General features: G+C 42.4%; 1 pseudogene; it reads left to right on the forward strand.

The window, feature by feature from the left end:
- The window catches only part of LOC135564923 (trinucleotide repeat-containing gene 18 protein-like), a 151,269-nt pseudogene that overhangs the window by 76,612 nt on the left and 58,997 nt on the right, over positions 1-15,660 (forward strand).

Genomic DNA, 15,660 nt, shown 5'->3' on the forward strand with positions numbered 1-15,660 from the left:
CCTGGGGGGATGAGGACAGACCCACAGGAGGTACCACACTGTAGACCTGGGGGGATGAGGACAGACCCACAGGTGGATGAGGACAGACCCACAGAGGTACCAGACTGTAGACCTGGGGGGATGAGGACAGACCCTCAGGAGATAACACACTGTGTGTGTGTGTCCAGCAGCTCGTCAGTAAGCTGTGTGTGTGTGTGTGTCCAGCAGCTCTTCAGTAAGCTGTGTGTGTGTGTGTGTGTTTCCAGCAGCTCTTCAGTAAGCTGTGTGTGTGTGTGTCCAGCAGCTCTTCAGTAAGCTGTGTGTGTGTGTGTCCAGCAGCTCTTCAGTAAGCTGTGTGTGTGTGTTGGGCAGCTCTTCAGTACGCTGTGTGTGTGTGTGTGTGTCCAGCAGCTCTTCAGTACGCTGTGTGTGGAGGTGTGTGTGTGTGTCCAGCAGCTCTTCAGTACGCTGTGTGTGGAGGTGTGTGATGGAGGGGAGTCTCAGCTCTTCAGTACGGTGTGTGCGTGTGTGTGTGTGTCCAGCAGCTCTTCAGTACGCTGTGTGTGTGTGTGTGTGTGTGTGTGTGTGTGTGTGTGTGTGTCCAGCAGCTCTTCAGTAAGCTGTGTGTGTGTCCAGCAGCTCTTCTGTACGCTGTGTGTGTGTGTGTGTGTCCAGCAGCTCTTCAGTACGCTGTGTGTGTGTGTGTGTGTGTCCAGCAGCTCTTCAGTAAGCTGTGTGTGTGTGTGTGTGTGTGTGTGTCCAGCAGCTCTTCAGTACGCTGTGTGTGGAGGTGTGTGATGGAGGGGAGTCTCAGCATCGGATGAGATTAGCGGAGCTACAGAGGCAGTACAAGGACAAACAGAGACAACTGGACCGGCTGCAGAGACGCTCTGACACCCAGTGAGTAAGACAGACAGAGACAACTGGACCGGCTGCAGAGACGCTCTGACACCCAGTGAGTAAGACAGACAGAGACAACTGGACCGGCTGCAGAGACGCTCTGACACCCAGTGAGTAAGAAGACAGACAGACAGACAGACAGACAGACAGACAGACAGACAGACAGACAGACAGACAGACAGAGACAACTGGACCGGCTGCAGACGCGCTCTGACACCCAGTGAGTAAGACAGACAGACAGACAGACAGACACTACACAACTAGACAAGCTGCAGAGGCGCTCTGACACCCAGTGAGTAAGACAGACAGACAGACAGACAGACAGACAGACAGACAGACAGACACTACACAACACAACTGGACCGGCTGCAGAGACGCTCTGACACCCAGTGAGTAAGACAGACAGACAGACAGACAGACAGACAGACAGACAGACAGAGACAACTGGACCGGCTGCAGAGGCGCTCTGACACCCAGTGAGTAAGACAGACAGACAGACAGACAGACAGACAGACAGACAGACAGACACTACACAACTAGACAAGCTGCAGAGGCGCTCTGACACCCAGTGAGTAAGACAGACAGACAGACAGACACTACACAACTAGACAAGCTGCAGAGGCGCTCTGACACCCAGTGAGTAAGACAGACAGACAGACAGACAGACAGACAGACAGACACTACACAACTAGACAAGCTGCAGAGGCGCTCTGACACCCAGTGAGTAAGACAGACAGACAGACAGACACTACACAACACAACTAGACAAGCTGCAGAGGCGCTCTGACACCCAGTGAGTAAGACAGACAGACAGACAGACAGACAGACAGACAGACAGACAGACAGACAGACAGACACTACACAACTAGACAAGCTGCAGAGGCGCTCTGACACCCAGTGAGTAAGACAGACAGACAGACAGACAGACAGACACTACACAACACAACTAGACAAGCTGCAGAGGTGCTCTGACACCCAGTGAGTAACACAGACAGACAGACAGACAGACAGACAGACACTACACAACACAACTAGACAAGCTGCAGAGACGCTCTGACACTCAGTGAGTAAGACAGACAGACAGACAGACAGACAGACAGACAGACAGACACTACACAACTAGACAAGCTGCAGAGACGCTCTGACACCCAGTGAGTAACACAGACAGACAGACAGACAGACAGACAGACACTACACAACTAGACAAGCTGCAGAGGCGCTCTGACACCCAGTGAGTAAGACAGACAGACAGACAGACAGACAGACAGACAGACAGACAGACAGACAGACACTACACAACTAGACAAGCTGCAGAGACGCTCTGACACCCAGTGAGTCAGACAGACAGACAGACAGACAGACAGACTGGCAGGTCCTCTCTAATCACTGTTCTCTTTCTGTTCAGAGAGGTTCAGCAGCAGGAGGAGGAGAGGCGGAGTCTAACCAGACGTGGGCGGGGCCGACCTAGGAAGAGGAAACGTGTAGCGACGCCCCCTGGCAAGATGGAGTCCCGGACAGGGAAGTAAGTGGAACGACTGCCGTTATGAATTTAACATGGAACTACACACATAATACCCTTTTCATGTCAAAGTGGAAATTATGTTTTTAATTTAATTTAACATTAATTAAAGTTGAAATGTTGTGTCACTGGTCTACACATAATACAGGACAGGCTGATACTGTGGTTATAGCTGTCATTGAGACTGAATGAGGACCAGGCTGATACTGTGTTTCTAGCTGTCATTGAGACTGAATGAGGACCAGGCTGATACTGTGGTTATAGCTGTCATTGAGACTGAATGAGGACCAGGCTGATACTGTGTGGTTATAGCTGTCATTGAGACTGAATGAGGACCAGGCTGATACTGTGTTTATAGCTGTCATTGAGACTGAATGAGGACCAGGCTTGATACTGTGGTTATAGCTGTCATTGAGACTGAATGAGGACCAGGCTTGATACTGTGGTTATAGCTGTCATTGAGACTGAATGAGGACCAGGCTGATACTGTGTTTATAGCTGTCATTGAGACTGAATGAGGACCAGGCTTGATACTGTGGTTATAGCTGTCATTGAGACTGAATGAGGACCAGGCTGATACTGTGTTTATAGCTGTCATTGAGACTGAATGAGGACCAGGCTTGATACTGTGGTTATAGCTGTCATTGAGACTGAATGAGGACCAGGCTGATACTGTGTGTTTATAGCTGTCATTGAGACTGAATGAGGACCAGGCTGATACTGTGTTTATAGCTGTCATTGAGACTGAATAAGGACCAGGCTGATACTGTGGTTATAGCTGTCATTGAGACTGAATGAGGACCAGGCTGATACTGTGTTTATAGCTGTCATTGAGACTGAATGAGGGACAGGCTGATACTGTGGTTATAGCTGTCATTGAGACTGAATGAGGACCAGGCTGATACTGTGGTTATAGCTGTCATTGAGACTGAATGAGGACCAGGCTGATACTGTGGTTATAGCTGTCATTGAGACTGAATGAGGACCAGGCTGATACTGTGTTTATAGCTGTCATTGAGACTGAATGAGGACCAGGCTGATACTGTGTGGTTATAGCTGTCATTGAGACTGAATAAGGACCAGGCTGATACTGTGGTTATAGCTGTCATTGAGACTGAATGAGGACCAGGCTGATACTGTGTTTATAGCTGTCATTGAGACTGAAACTGAACTGAATGAGTGTTAACGGTGACCAGGCTGATACTGTGTTTATAGCTGTCATTGAGACTGAATGAGGACAGTGCAGGTACTGTGGGGGATGGAGAGAGGAAGAGGTTCCACTGTTCCAGAGGAGAGGATGATGAGATGGAGGGAGGAAGAGGAGGAGACTGAAGAGTGTTAAGGTGTTTTCCTAACTGTGTGTGTGTGTGTGTGTGTGTAATGGTGTGTGTGTGTGTAATGGTGTGTGTGTGTTCTCCACCAGGTCTTTAAGGCTCGTCATGTGTGTGTGGGGTGATGTGTGTTTTTGAATGAGGTGTCCACTTTTTCCAGTGTGTGTGTGAGGTAATGTGTGTGGTGGGAGTAATGGTGTGTGTGTGAAGAGTAAGTTGTGCAGGATGGTGTGTGTGTGTTTTGTAACTAGTGTGTGTGTGTTTTGTAACTGTGTGTGTGTGTGTGTGTGTGTTTTGTGTGTTTTTAATGGTGTGTGTGTGTTTTTTGTAATGGTGTGTGTGTGTTTTGTAACCAGTGTTTTAATGGTGTGTGTGTGTGTTTTTGTAATGTGTGTGTGTTTTTGTCATGGTGTGTGTGTGTGTTTTTGTAATGGTGTGTGTGTGTTTTGTAATGGTGTGTGTGTGTGTTTTTGTAATGGTGTGTGTGTGTTTTGTAATGGTGTGTGTGTGTTTTGTAATGTGTGTGTGTGTTTTTGTAATGTTTTTGTAATGGTGTGTGTGTTTTGTAATGGTGTGTGTGTGTTTTGTAATGGTGTGTGTGTGTTTTGTAATGGTGTGTGTGTGTTTTGTAATGTAATGGTGTGTGTGTGTGTGTTTTTGTAATGGTGTGTGTGTGTTTTTGTAATGGTGTGTGTGTGTGTGTTTTTGTAATGGTGTGTGTGTGTTTTGTAATGGTGTGTGTGTGTTTTTGTAATGGTGTGTGTGTGTTTTGTAATGGTGTGTGTGTTTTTGTAATGGTGTGTGTGTGTTTTGTAATGTGTGTGTTTTTGTAATGTGTGTGTGTGTTTTGTAATGGTGTGTGTGTGTTTTGTAATGGTGTGTGTGTGTTTTGTAATGGTGTGTGTGTGTGTTTTGTAATGGTGTGTGTGTGTGTTTTGTAATGGTGTGTGTGTGTGTAATGGTGTGTGTGTGTTTTGTAATGGTGTGTGTGTGTGTGTAATGGTGTGTGTGTTCTCTCCACCAGGTCTTTAAGGCTCGTCATGTGTGTGTGTTTTTGTCATGGTGTGTGTGTGTTTTTGTAATGGTGTGTGTGTGTTTTTGTCATGGTGTGTGTGTGTGTTTTTGTCACGGTGTGTGTGTGTTTTTGTCACGGTGTGTGTGTGTTTTGTAATGGTGTGTGTGTTTTTATAATGGTGTGTGTGTTTTTATAATTGTGATGGTGTGTGTGTGATGGTGTGTGTGTGTGATGGTGTGTGTGTGTGTGTAATGGTGTGTGTGTGTTTTTATAATGGTGTGTGTGTTTTGTAATGGTGTGTGTGTTTTGTAATGGTGTGTGTGTTTTGTAATGGTGTGTGTGTGTGTTTTGTAATGGTGTGTGTGTTTTGTAATGGTGTGTGTGTGTTTTTATAATGGTGTGTGTGTTTTTATAATTGTGATGGTGTGTGTGTGATGGTGTGTGTGTGTGATGGTGTGTGTGTGTGTAATGGTGTGTGTGTGTTTTTATAATGGTGTGTGTGTGTGTGTAATGGTGTGTGTAATGGTGTGTGTGTATAATGGTGTGTGTATGTAATGGTGTGTGTGTTCTCTCCACCAGGTCTTTAAGGCTCGTCGTGTCGGTCTGTGTGACCAGGAGCAGCTAGCCTGTGACCTGGACAGAGCTCTCTCCCTGTCCGTGCTCAGTAGCAGCCGCCGGACGCCCTCTGACCCCGGCGGGAGGGATGGAGGGGTGATCCCCTCGTCTGGAGGGAAACAGAAGGTTAGAGGTCAGAGGAAGACTGTTTCTCCTCCTCTTCCTCACTCCTCCTCTCAACGCTCCAGCTACGACTACAGTGAGTTACACTTTGTTAGTACTGTGTGTGTGTCGGTGTGTCCTAACCCAGACTGAGGATATGTGTGTTATTGTGGTGTGTGTGTTATTGTGGTGTGTGTGTTATTGTGGTGTGTGTGTTATTGTGGTGTGTGTGTGTTATTGTGGTGTGTGTGTGTTATTGTGGTGTGTGTGTGTGTGTTATTGGGGTGTGTGTGTGTGTTATTGTGGTGTGTGTGTGTGTGTTATTGGTGTGTGTGTGTTATTGTGGTGTGTGTGTGTTATTGTGGTGTGTGTGTGTTATTGTGGTGTGTGTGTTATTGTAAGCTTCATGAAATGGGTTTCCATGGCTGAGCAGCCGCACACAAGCATAAGATCACCATGCGCAATGCCAAGCGTGGGCTGGAGTGGTGTAAACCAAGCGTGGGCTGGAGTGGTGTAAACCAAGCGTGGGCTGGAGTGGTGTAGACCAAGCTGGAGTGATGTAGACCAAGCTGGAGTGGTGTAAACCAAGCTGGAGTGGTGTAAACCAAGCTGGAGTGGTGTAAACCAAGCTGGAGTGGTGTAGACCAAGCTGGAGTGGTGTAGACCAAGCTGGAGTGGTGTAGACCAAGCTGGAGTGGTGTAAACCAAGCTGGAGTGGTGTAGACCAGGCTGGAGTGGTGTAAACCAGGCTGGAGTGGTGTAAACCAAGCTGGAGTGGTGTAAACCAAGCTGGAGTGGTGTAAACCAAGCCTCGGCTGGAGTGGTGTAAACCAAGCTGGAGTGAGTGGTGTAAACCAAGCTGGAGTGGTGTAAACCAAGCCTCGGCTGGAGTGGTGTAAACCAAGCGTGGGCTGGAGTGGTGTAAACCAAGTTGGAGTGGTGTAAACCAAAATGGAGTGGTGTAAACCAAGCCTCTGCTGGAGTGGTGTAAACCAAGCGTGGGCTGGAGTGGTGTAAACCAAGCTGGAGTGGTGTAAACCAAGCTGGAGTGGTGTAGACCAAGCTGGAGTGGTGTAAACCAGGCTGGAGTGGTGTAAACCAGGCTGGAGTGGTGTAAACCAAGCTGGCTGGAGTGGTGTAAACCAAGCTGGAGTGGTGTAAACCAAGCTGGAGTGGTGTAAACCAGGCTGGAGTGGTGTAAACCAAGCTGGAGTGGTGTGAGTGGTGTAGACCAAGCTGGAGTGGTGTAGACCAAGCTGGAGTGGTGTAAACCAGGCTGGAGTGGTGTAAACCAAGCTGGAGTGGTGTAAACCAGGCTGGAGTGGTGTAAACCAAGCTGGAGTGGTGTGAGTGGTGTAAACCAAGCTGGAGTGGTGTAGACCAAGCTTGAGTGGTGTAGACCAAGCTGGAGTGGTGTAAACCAAGCTGGAGTGGTGTAAACCAAGCTGGAGTGGCTGTGTAAACCAGGCTGGAGTGGTGTAAACCAAGCTAAACCAAGCTGGAGTGAGCTGGAGTGGTGTAAACCAGGCTGGAGTGGTGTAAACCAAGCTGGAGTGGTGTAAACCAAGCTGGAGTGAGCTGGAGTGGTGTAAACCAGGCTGGAGTGGTGTAAACCAGGCTGGAGTGGTGTAAACCAGGCTGGAGTGGTGTAAACCAAGCTGGAGTGGTGTAAGACCAAGCTGGAGTGGTGTAGACCAAGCTGGAGTGGTGTAAACCAAGCTGGAGTGGTGTAAACCAGGCTGGAGTGGTGTAAACCAAGCTGGAGTGGTGTAAACCAAGCTGGAGAGGTGTAAACCAAGCTGCCATTGGACTCTGGAGCAGTGGAAACACGTTCTCTGGAGTGTTGAATTACGCTTCACCATCTGACAGTCCGACGGACTAATCTGGTTTTGGCAGATGCCAGGAGAACGCTACCTGCCCCAATGCATAGTGCCAACTGTAAAGTTTGGTGGAGGAGGAATAATGGTCTGTTTTTCATGGTTCGGGCCCCTTAGTTCCAGTGAAGGGAAATCTTAATGCTACAGCATACAATGACATTCTAGACGATTCTGTGATTCCAACTTTGTGGCAACAGTTTGGGGAAGGCCCTTCCATGTTTCAGCATGACAATTCCCCCGCTCACAAAGTGAGGTCCATTCAGAAATAGTTTGTCGATCGGTGTGGAAGAACTTGACTGGCCTGCACAGAGCCCTGACCTCAACCCCATTGAACACCTTTGTGATGAATTGAAAAGACGACTCGAGCCATGCCTAATCGCCCGTCCCTGTAGCAATGTTCCAATGTTCCGTAGCAATGTTCCAATGTTCCGTAGCAATGTTCCGTAGCAATGTTCCAATGTTCCGTAGCAATGTTCCGTAGCAATGTTCCAATGTTCCGTAGCAATGTTCCGTAGCAATGTTCCAATGTTCCGTAGCAATGTTCCGTAGCAATGTTCCAATATTCCGTAGCAGTGTTCCAACATCTAGTGGAAAGCCTTCCCAGAAGAGTGGAGGCTGTTATAGCAGCAAAGGGGGGGACCAACTCCATATGAATGCCTATGATTTTTGAATGAGATGTTGGACCAGCAGGTGTCCACATCCTGTTGGTCGTGTCGTGTAGGACAGTAGAGTCCGTGCCGATATTATACTTTATTAAGGAAATGGGTTCTTATTGTACTATGACTGTGATATGTGGTTGTCCCACCTAGCCATCACCTAGCCATCACCTAGCCATCACCTAGCCATCACCTAGCCATCTGAATATACTAACTACTGTGATATGTGGTTGTCCCACCTAGCCATCACCTAGCCATCACCTAGCCATCTGAATATACTAACTACTGTGATATGTGGTTGTCCCACCTAGCCATCACCTAGCCATCACCTAGCCATCACCTAGCCATCACCTGGCCATCACCTAGCCATCACCTAGCCATCACCTAGCCATCTGAATATACTAACTACTGTGATATGTGGTTGTCCCACCTAGCCATCACCTAGCCATCACCTAGCCCTCACCTAGCCATCACCTAGCCATCACCTAGCCCTCACCTAGCCATCACCTAGCCATCACCTAGCCATCACCTAGCCATCACCTAGCCATCTGAATATACTAACTACTGTGATATGTGGTTGTCCCACCTAGCCATCACCTAGCCATCACCTAGCCATCACCTAGCCCTCACCTAGCCATCACCTAGCCATCACCTAGCCCTCACCTAGCCCTCACCTAGCCATCACCTAGCCATCACCTAGCCATCACCTAGCCATCTGAATATACTAACTACTGTGATATGTGGTTGTCCACCTAGCTATCTGAATATACTGTGATAAGTGGTTGTCCACCTAGCTATCTGAATATACTAACTACTGTAATGTGGATGAAGATGAAGATACTAAGTCTCTCTGGATAAGAACGTCTGTTAAATGACTAACATGTTAATGTAACTGAGTCTCTGGATAAGAACGTCTGTTAATGACTAACATGGTAATGTAACTGAGTCTCTGGATAAGAACGCCTGTTAAATGACTAACATGTTAATGTAACTGAGTCTCTCTGGATAAGAACGCCTGTTAAATGACTAACATGGTAATGTAACTGAGTCTCTGGACTAACATGTAATGTAACTGAGTCTCTCTGGATAAGAACGTCTGTTAAATGACTAACATGTTAATGTAACTGAGTCTCTGGATAAGAACGTCTGTTAAATGACTAACATGTTAATGTAACTGAGTCTCTCTGGATAAGAACGTCTGTTAAATGACTAACATGGTAATGTAACTGAGTCTCTCTGGATAAGAACGTCTGTTAAATGACTAACATGTTAATGTAACTGAGTCTCTCTGGATAAGAACGTCTGTTAAATGACTAACATGTTAATGTAACTGAGTCTCTCTGGATAAGAACGTCTGTTAAATGACTAACATGTTAATGTAACTGAGTCTCTGGATAAGAACGTCTGTTAAATGACTAACATGTTAATGTAACTGAGTCTCTGGATAAGAACGCCTGTTAAATGACTAACATGTTAATGTAACTGAGTCTCTGGATAAGAACGCCTGTTAAATGACTAACATGTTAATGTAACTGAGTCTCTGGATAAGAACGTCTGTTAAATGACTAACATGTTAATGTAACTGAGTCTCTGGATAAGAACGTCTGTTAAATGACTAACATGTTAATGTAACTGAGTCTCTCTGGATAAGAACGCCTGTTAAATGACTAACATGTTAATGTAACTGAGTCTCTCTGGATAAGAACGCCTGTTAAATGACTAACATGTTAATGTAACTGAGTCTCTGGATAAGAACGTCTGTTAAATGACTAACATGTTAATGTAACTGAGTCTCTGGATAAGAACGTCTGTTAAATGACTAACATGTTAATGTAACTGAGTCTCTCTGGATAAGAACGTCTGTTAAATGACTAACATGTTAATGTAACTGAGTCTCTGGATAAGAACGTCTGTTAAATGACTAACATGTTAATGTAACTGAGTCTCTGGATAAGAACGTCTGTTAAATGACTAACATGTTAATGTAACTGAGTCTCTGGATAAGAACGTCTGTTAAATGACTAACATGTTAATGTAACTGAGTCTCTCTGGATAAGAACGTCTGTTAAATGACTAACATGTTAATGTAACTGAGTCTCTCTGGATAAGAACGTCTGTTAAATGACTAACATGTTAATGTAACTGAGTCTCTCTGGATAAGAACGTCTGTTAAATGACTAACATGGTAATGTAACTGAGTCTCTCTGGATAAGAACGTCTGTTAAATGACTAACATGTTAATGTAACTGAGTCTCTGGATAAGAACGTCTGTTAAATGACTAACATGGTAATGTAACTGAGTCTCTGGATAAGAACGTCTGTTAAATGACTAACATGTTAATGTAACTGAGTCTCTGGATAAGAACGCCTGTTAAATGACTAACATGTTAATGTAACTGAGTCTCTGGATAAGAACGCCTGTTAAATGACTAACATGTTAATGTAACTGAGTCTCTGGATAAGAACGCCTGTTAAATGACTAACATGGTAATGTAACTGAGTCTCTGGATAAGAACGTCTGTTAAATGACTAACATGTTAATGTAACTGAGTCTCTGGATAAGAACGCGTCTGTTAAATGACTAACATGTTAATGTAACTGAGTCTCTCTGGATAAGAACGTCTGTTAAATGACTAACATGTTAATGTAACTGAGTCTCTCTGGATAAGAACGTCTGTTAAATGACTAACATGTTAATGTAACTGAGTCTCTCTGGATAAGAACGTCTGTTAAATGACTAACATGTTAATGTAACTGAGTCTCTGGATAAGAACGTCTGTTAAATGACTAACATGGTAATGTAACTGAGTCTCTGGATAAGAACGTCTGTTAAATGACTAACATGTTAATGTAACTGAGTCTCTCTGGATAAGAACGTCTGTTAAATGACTAACATGTTAATGTAACTGAGTCTCTCTGGATAAGAACGTCTGTTAAATGACTAACATGTTAATGTAACTGAGTCTCTGGATAAGAACGTCTGTTAAATGACTAACATGGTAATGTAACTGAGTCTCTGGATAAGAACGTCTGTTAAATGACTAACATGGTAATGTAACTGAGTCTCTCTGGATAAGAACGTCTGTTAAATGACTAACATGGTAATGTAACTGAGTCTCTCTGGATAAGAACGTCTGTTAAATGACTAACATGTTAATGTAACTGAGTCTCTGGATAAGAACGTCTGTTAAATGACTAACATGTTAATGTAACTGAGTCTCTCTGGATAAGAACGTCTGTTAAATGACTAACATGGTAATGTAACTGAGTCTCTCTGGATAAGAACGTCTGTTAAATGACTAACATGGTAATGTAACTGAGTCTCTCTGGATAAGAACGTCTGTTAAATGACTAACATGTTAATGTAACTGAGTCTCTCTGGATAAGAACGTCTGTTAAATGACTAACATGGTAATGTAACTGAGTCTCTGGATAAGAACGTCTGTTAAATGACTAACATGTTAATGTAACTGAGTCTCTCTGGATAAGAACGTCTGTTAAATGACTAACATGGTAATGTAACTGAGTCTCTGGATAAGAACGTCTGTTAAATGACTAACATGTTAATGTAACTGAGTCTCTCTGGATAAGAACGCCTGTTAAATGACTAACATGGTAATGTAACTGAGTCTCTGGATAAGAACGTCTGTTAAATGACTAACATGTTAATGTAACTGAGTCTCTCTGGATAAGAACGTCTGTTAAATGACTAACATGGTAATGTAACTGAGTCTCTCTGGATAAGAACGTCTGTTAAATGACTAACATGTTAATGTAACTGAGTCTCTGGATAAGAACGTCTGTTAAATGACTAACATGTTAATGTAACTGAGTCTCTCTGGATAAGAACGTCTGTTAAATGACTAACATGGTAATGTAACTGAGTCTCTGGATAAGAACGTCTGTTAAATGACTAACATGTTAATGTAACTGAGTCTCTCTGGATAAGAACGTCTGTTAAATGACTAACATGTTAATGTAACTGAGTCTCTGGATAAGAACGTCTGTTAAATGACTAACATGTTAATGTAACTGAGTCTCTCTGGATAAGAACGTCTGTTAAATGACTAATATGTTAATGTAACTGAGTCTCTGGATAAGAACGTCTGTTAAATGACTAACATGTTAATGTAACTGAGTCTCTCTGGATAAGAACGTCTGTTAAATGACTAACATGTTAATGTAACTGAGTCTCTGGATAAGAACGTCTGTTAAATGACTAACATGTTAATGTAACTGAGTCTCTGGATAAGAACGTCTGTTAAATGACTAACATGTTAATGTAACTGAGTCTCTGGATAAGAACGTCTGTTAAATGACTAACATGGTAATGTAACTGAGTCTCTCTGGATAAGAACGTCTGTTAAATGACTAACATGGTAATGTAACTGAGTCTCTGGATAAGAACGTCTGTTAAATGACTAACATGGTAATGTAACTGAGTCTCTCTGGATAAGAACGTCTGTTAAATGACTAACATGGTAATGTAACTGAGTCTCTGGATAAGAACGTCTGTTAAATGACTAACATGTTAATGTAACTGAGTCTCTGGATAAGAACGTCTGTTAAATGACTAACATGTTAATGTAACTGAGTCTCTGGATAAGAACGTCTGTTAAATGACTAACATGTTAATGTAACTGAGTCTCTGGATAAGAACGTCTGTTAAATGACTAACATGGTAATGTAACTGAGTCTCTGGATAAGAACGTCTGTTAAATGACTAACATGTTAATGTAACTGAGTCTCTCTGGATAAGAACGTCTGTTAAATGACTAACATGTTAATGTAACTGAGTCTCTGGATAAGAACGTCTGTTAAATGACTAACATGTTAATGTAACTGAGTCTCTGGATAAGAACGTCTGTTAAATGACTAACATGTTAATGTAACTGAGTCTCTCTGGATAAGAACGCCTGTTAAATGACTAACATGTTAATGTAACTGAGTCTCTGGATAAGAACGCCTGTTAAATGACTAACATGTTAATGTAACTGAGTCTCTGGATAAGAACGTCTGTTAAATGACTAACATGTTAATGTAACTGAGTCTCTCTGGATAAGAACGTCTGTTAAATGACTAACATGTTAATGTAACTGAGTCTCTCTGGATAAGAACGCCTGTTAAATGACTAACATGTTAATGTAACTGAGTCTCTCTGGATAAGAACGTCTGTTAAATGACTAACATGGTAATGTAACTGAGTCTCTCTGGATAAGAACGTCTGTTAAATGACTAACATGGTAATGTAACTGAGTCTCTGGATAAGAACGTCTGTTAAATGACTAACATGTTAATGTAACTGAGTCTCTCTGGATAAGAACGTCTGTTAAATGACTAACATGGTAATGTAACTGAGTCTCTCTGGATAAGAACGTCTGTTAAATGACTAACATGTTAATGTAACTGAGTCTCTCTGGATAAGAACGTCTGTTAAATGACTAACATGTTAATGTAACTGAGTCTCTCTGGATAAGAACGTCTGTTAAATGACTAACATGTTAATGTAACTGAGTCTCTCTGGATAAGAACGTCTGTTAAATGACTAACATGGTAATGTAACTGAGTCTCTGGATAAGAACGTCTGTTAAATGACTAACATGTTAATGTAACTGAGTCTCTCTGGATAAGAACGTCTGTTATATGACTAACATGTTAATGTAACTGAGTCTCTCTGGATAAGAACGTCTGTTAAATGACTAACATGTTAATGTAACTGAGTCTCTCTGGATAAGAACGTCTGTTAAATGACTAACATGGTAATGTAACTGAGTCTCTGGATAAGAACGTCTGTTAAATGACTAACATGTTAATGTAACTGAGTCTCTGGATAAGAACGTCTGTTAAATGACTAACATGTTAATGTAACTGAGTCTCTCTGGATAAGAACGTCTGTTAAATGACTAACATGTTAATGTAACTGAGTCTCTGGATAAGAACGTCTGTTAAATGACTAACATGGTAATGTAACTGAGTCTCTCTGGATAAGAACGTCTGTTAAATGACTAACATGTTAATGTAACTGAGTCTCTCTGGATAAGAACGTCTGTTAAATGACTAACATGTTAATGTAACTGAGTCTCTCTGGATAAGAACGCGTCTGTTAAATGACTAACATGGTAATGTAACTGAGTCTCTCTGGATAAGAACGTCTGTTAAATGACTAACATGGTAATGTAACTGAGTCTCTCTGGATAAGAACGTCTGTTAAATGACTAACATGGTAATGTAACTGAGTCTCTCTGGATAAGAACGTCTGTTAAATGACTAACATGGTAATGTAACTGAGTCTCTCTGGATAAGAACGTCTGTTAAATGACTAACATGTTAATGTAACTGAGTCTCTGGATAAGAACGTCTGTTAAATGACTAACATGTTAATGTAACTGAGTCTCTCTGGATAAGAACGTCTGTTAAATGACTAACATGTTAATGTAACTGAGTCTCTCTGGATAAGAACGTCTGTTAAATGACTAACATGTTAATGTAACTGAGTCTCTGGATAAGAACGTCTGTTAAATGACTAACATGGTAATGTAACTGAGTCTCTCTGGATAAGAACGTCTGTTAAATGACTAACATGTTAATGTAACTGAGTCTCTCTGGATAAGAACGTCTGTTAAATGACTAACATGTTAATGTAACTGAGTCTCTGGATAAGAACGTCTGTTAAATGACTAACATGTTAATGTAACTGAGTCTCTGGATAAGAACGTCTGTTAAATGACTAACATGTTAATGTAACTGAGTCTCTCTGGATAAGAACGTCTGTTAAATGACTAACATGTTAATGTAACTGAGTCTCTGGATAAGAACGTCTGTTAAATGACTAACATGTTAATGTAACTGAGTCTCTCTGGATAAGAACGTCTGTTAAATGACTAACATGTTAATGTAACTGAGTCTCTCTGGATAAGAACGTCTGTTAAATGACTAACATGTTAATGTAACTGAGTCTCTCTGGATAAGAACGTCTGTTAAATGACTAACATGTTAATGTAACTGAGTCTCTCTGGATAAGAACGTCTGTTAAATGACTAACATGTTAATGTAACTGAGTCTCTGGATAAGAACGCCTGTTAAATGACTAACATGTTAATGTAACTGAGTCTCTGGATAAGAACGTCTGTTAAATGACTAACATGTTAATGTAACTGAGTCTCTCTGGATAAGAACGTCTGTTAAATGACTAACATGTTAATGTAACTGAGTCTCTCTGGATAAGAACGTCTGTTAAATGACTAACATGTTAATGTAACTGAGTCTCTGGATAAGAACGTCTGTTAAATGACTAACATGTTAATGTAACTGAGTCTCTGGATAAGAACGTCTGTTAAATGACTAACATGTTAATGTAACTGAGTCTCTGGATAAGAACGTCTGTTAAATGACTAACATGTTAATGTAACTGAGTCTCTGGATAAGAACGTCTGTTAAATGACTAACATGTTAATGTAACTGAGTCTCTCTGGATAAGAACGTCTGTTAAATGACTAACATGTTAATGTAACTGAGTCTCTCTGGATAAGAACGTCTGTTAAATGACTAACATGTTAATGTAACTGAGTCTCTGGATAAGAACGCCTGTTAAATGACTAACATGTTAATGTAACTGAGTCTCTCTGGATAAGAACGTCTGTTAAATGACTAACATGTTAATGTAACT

This window comes from Oncorhynchus nerka, linkage group LG26 (genome assembly GCF_034236695.1).
Source record: "Oncorhynchus nerka isolate Pitt River linkage group LG26, Oner_Uvic_2.0, whole genome shotgun sequence".
Taxonomy (NCBI): domain Eukaryota; kingdom Metazoa; phylum Chordata; class Actinopteri; order Salmoniformes; family Salmonidae; genus Oncorhynchus; species Oncorhynchus nerka.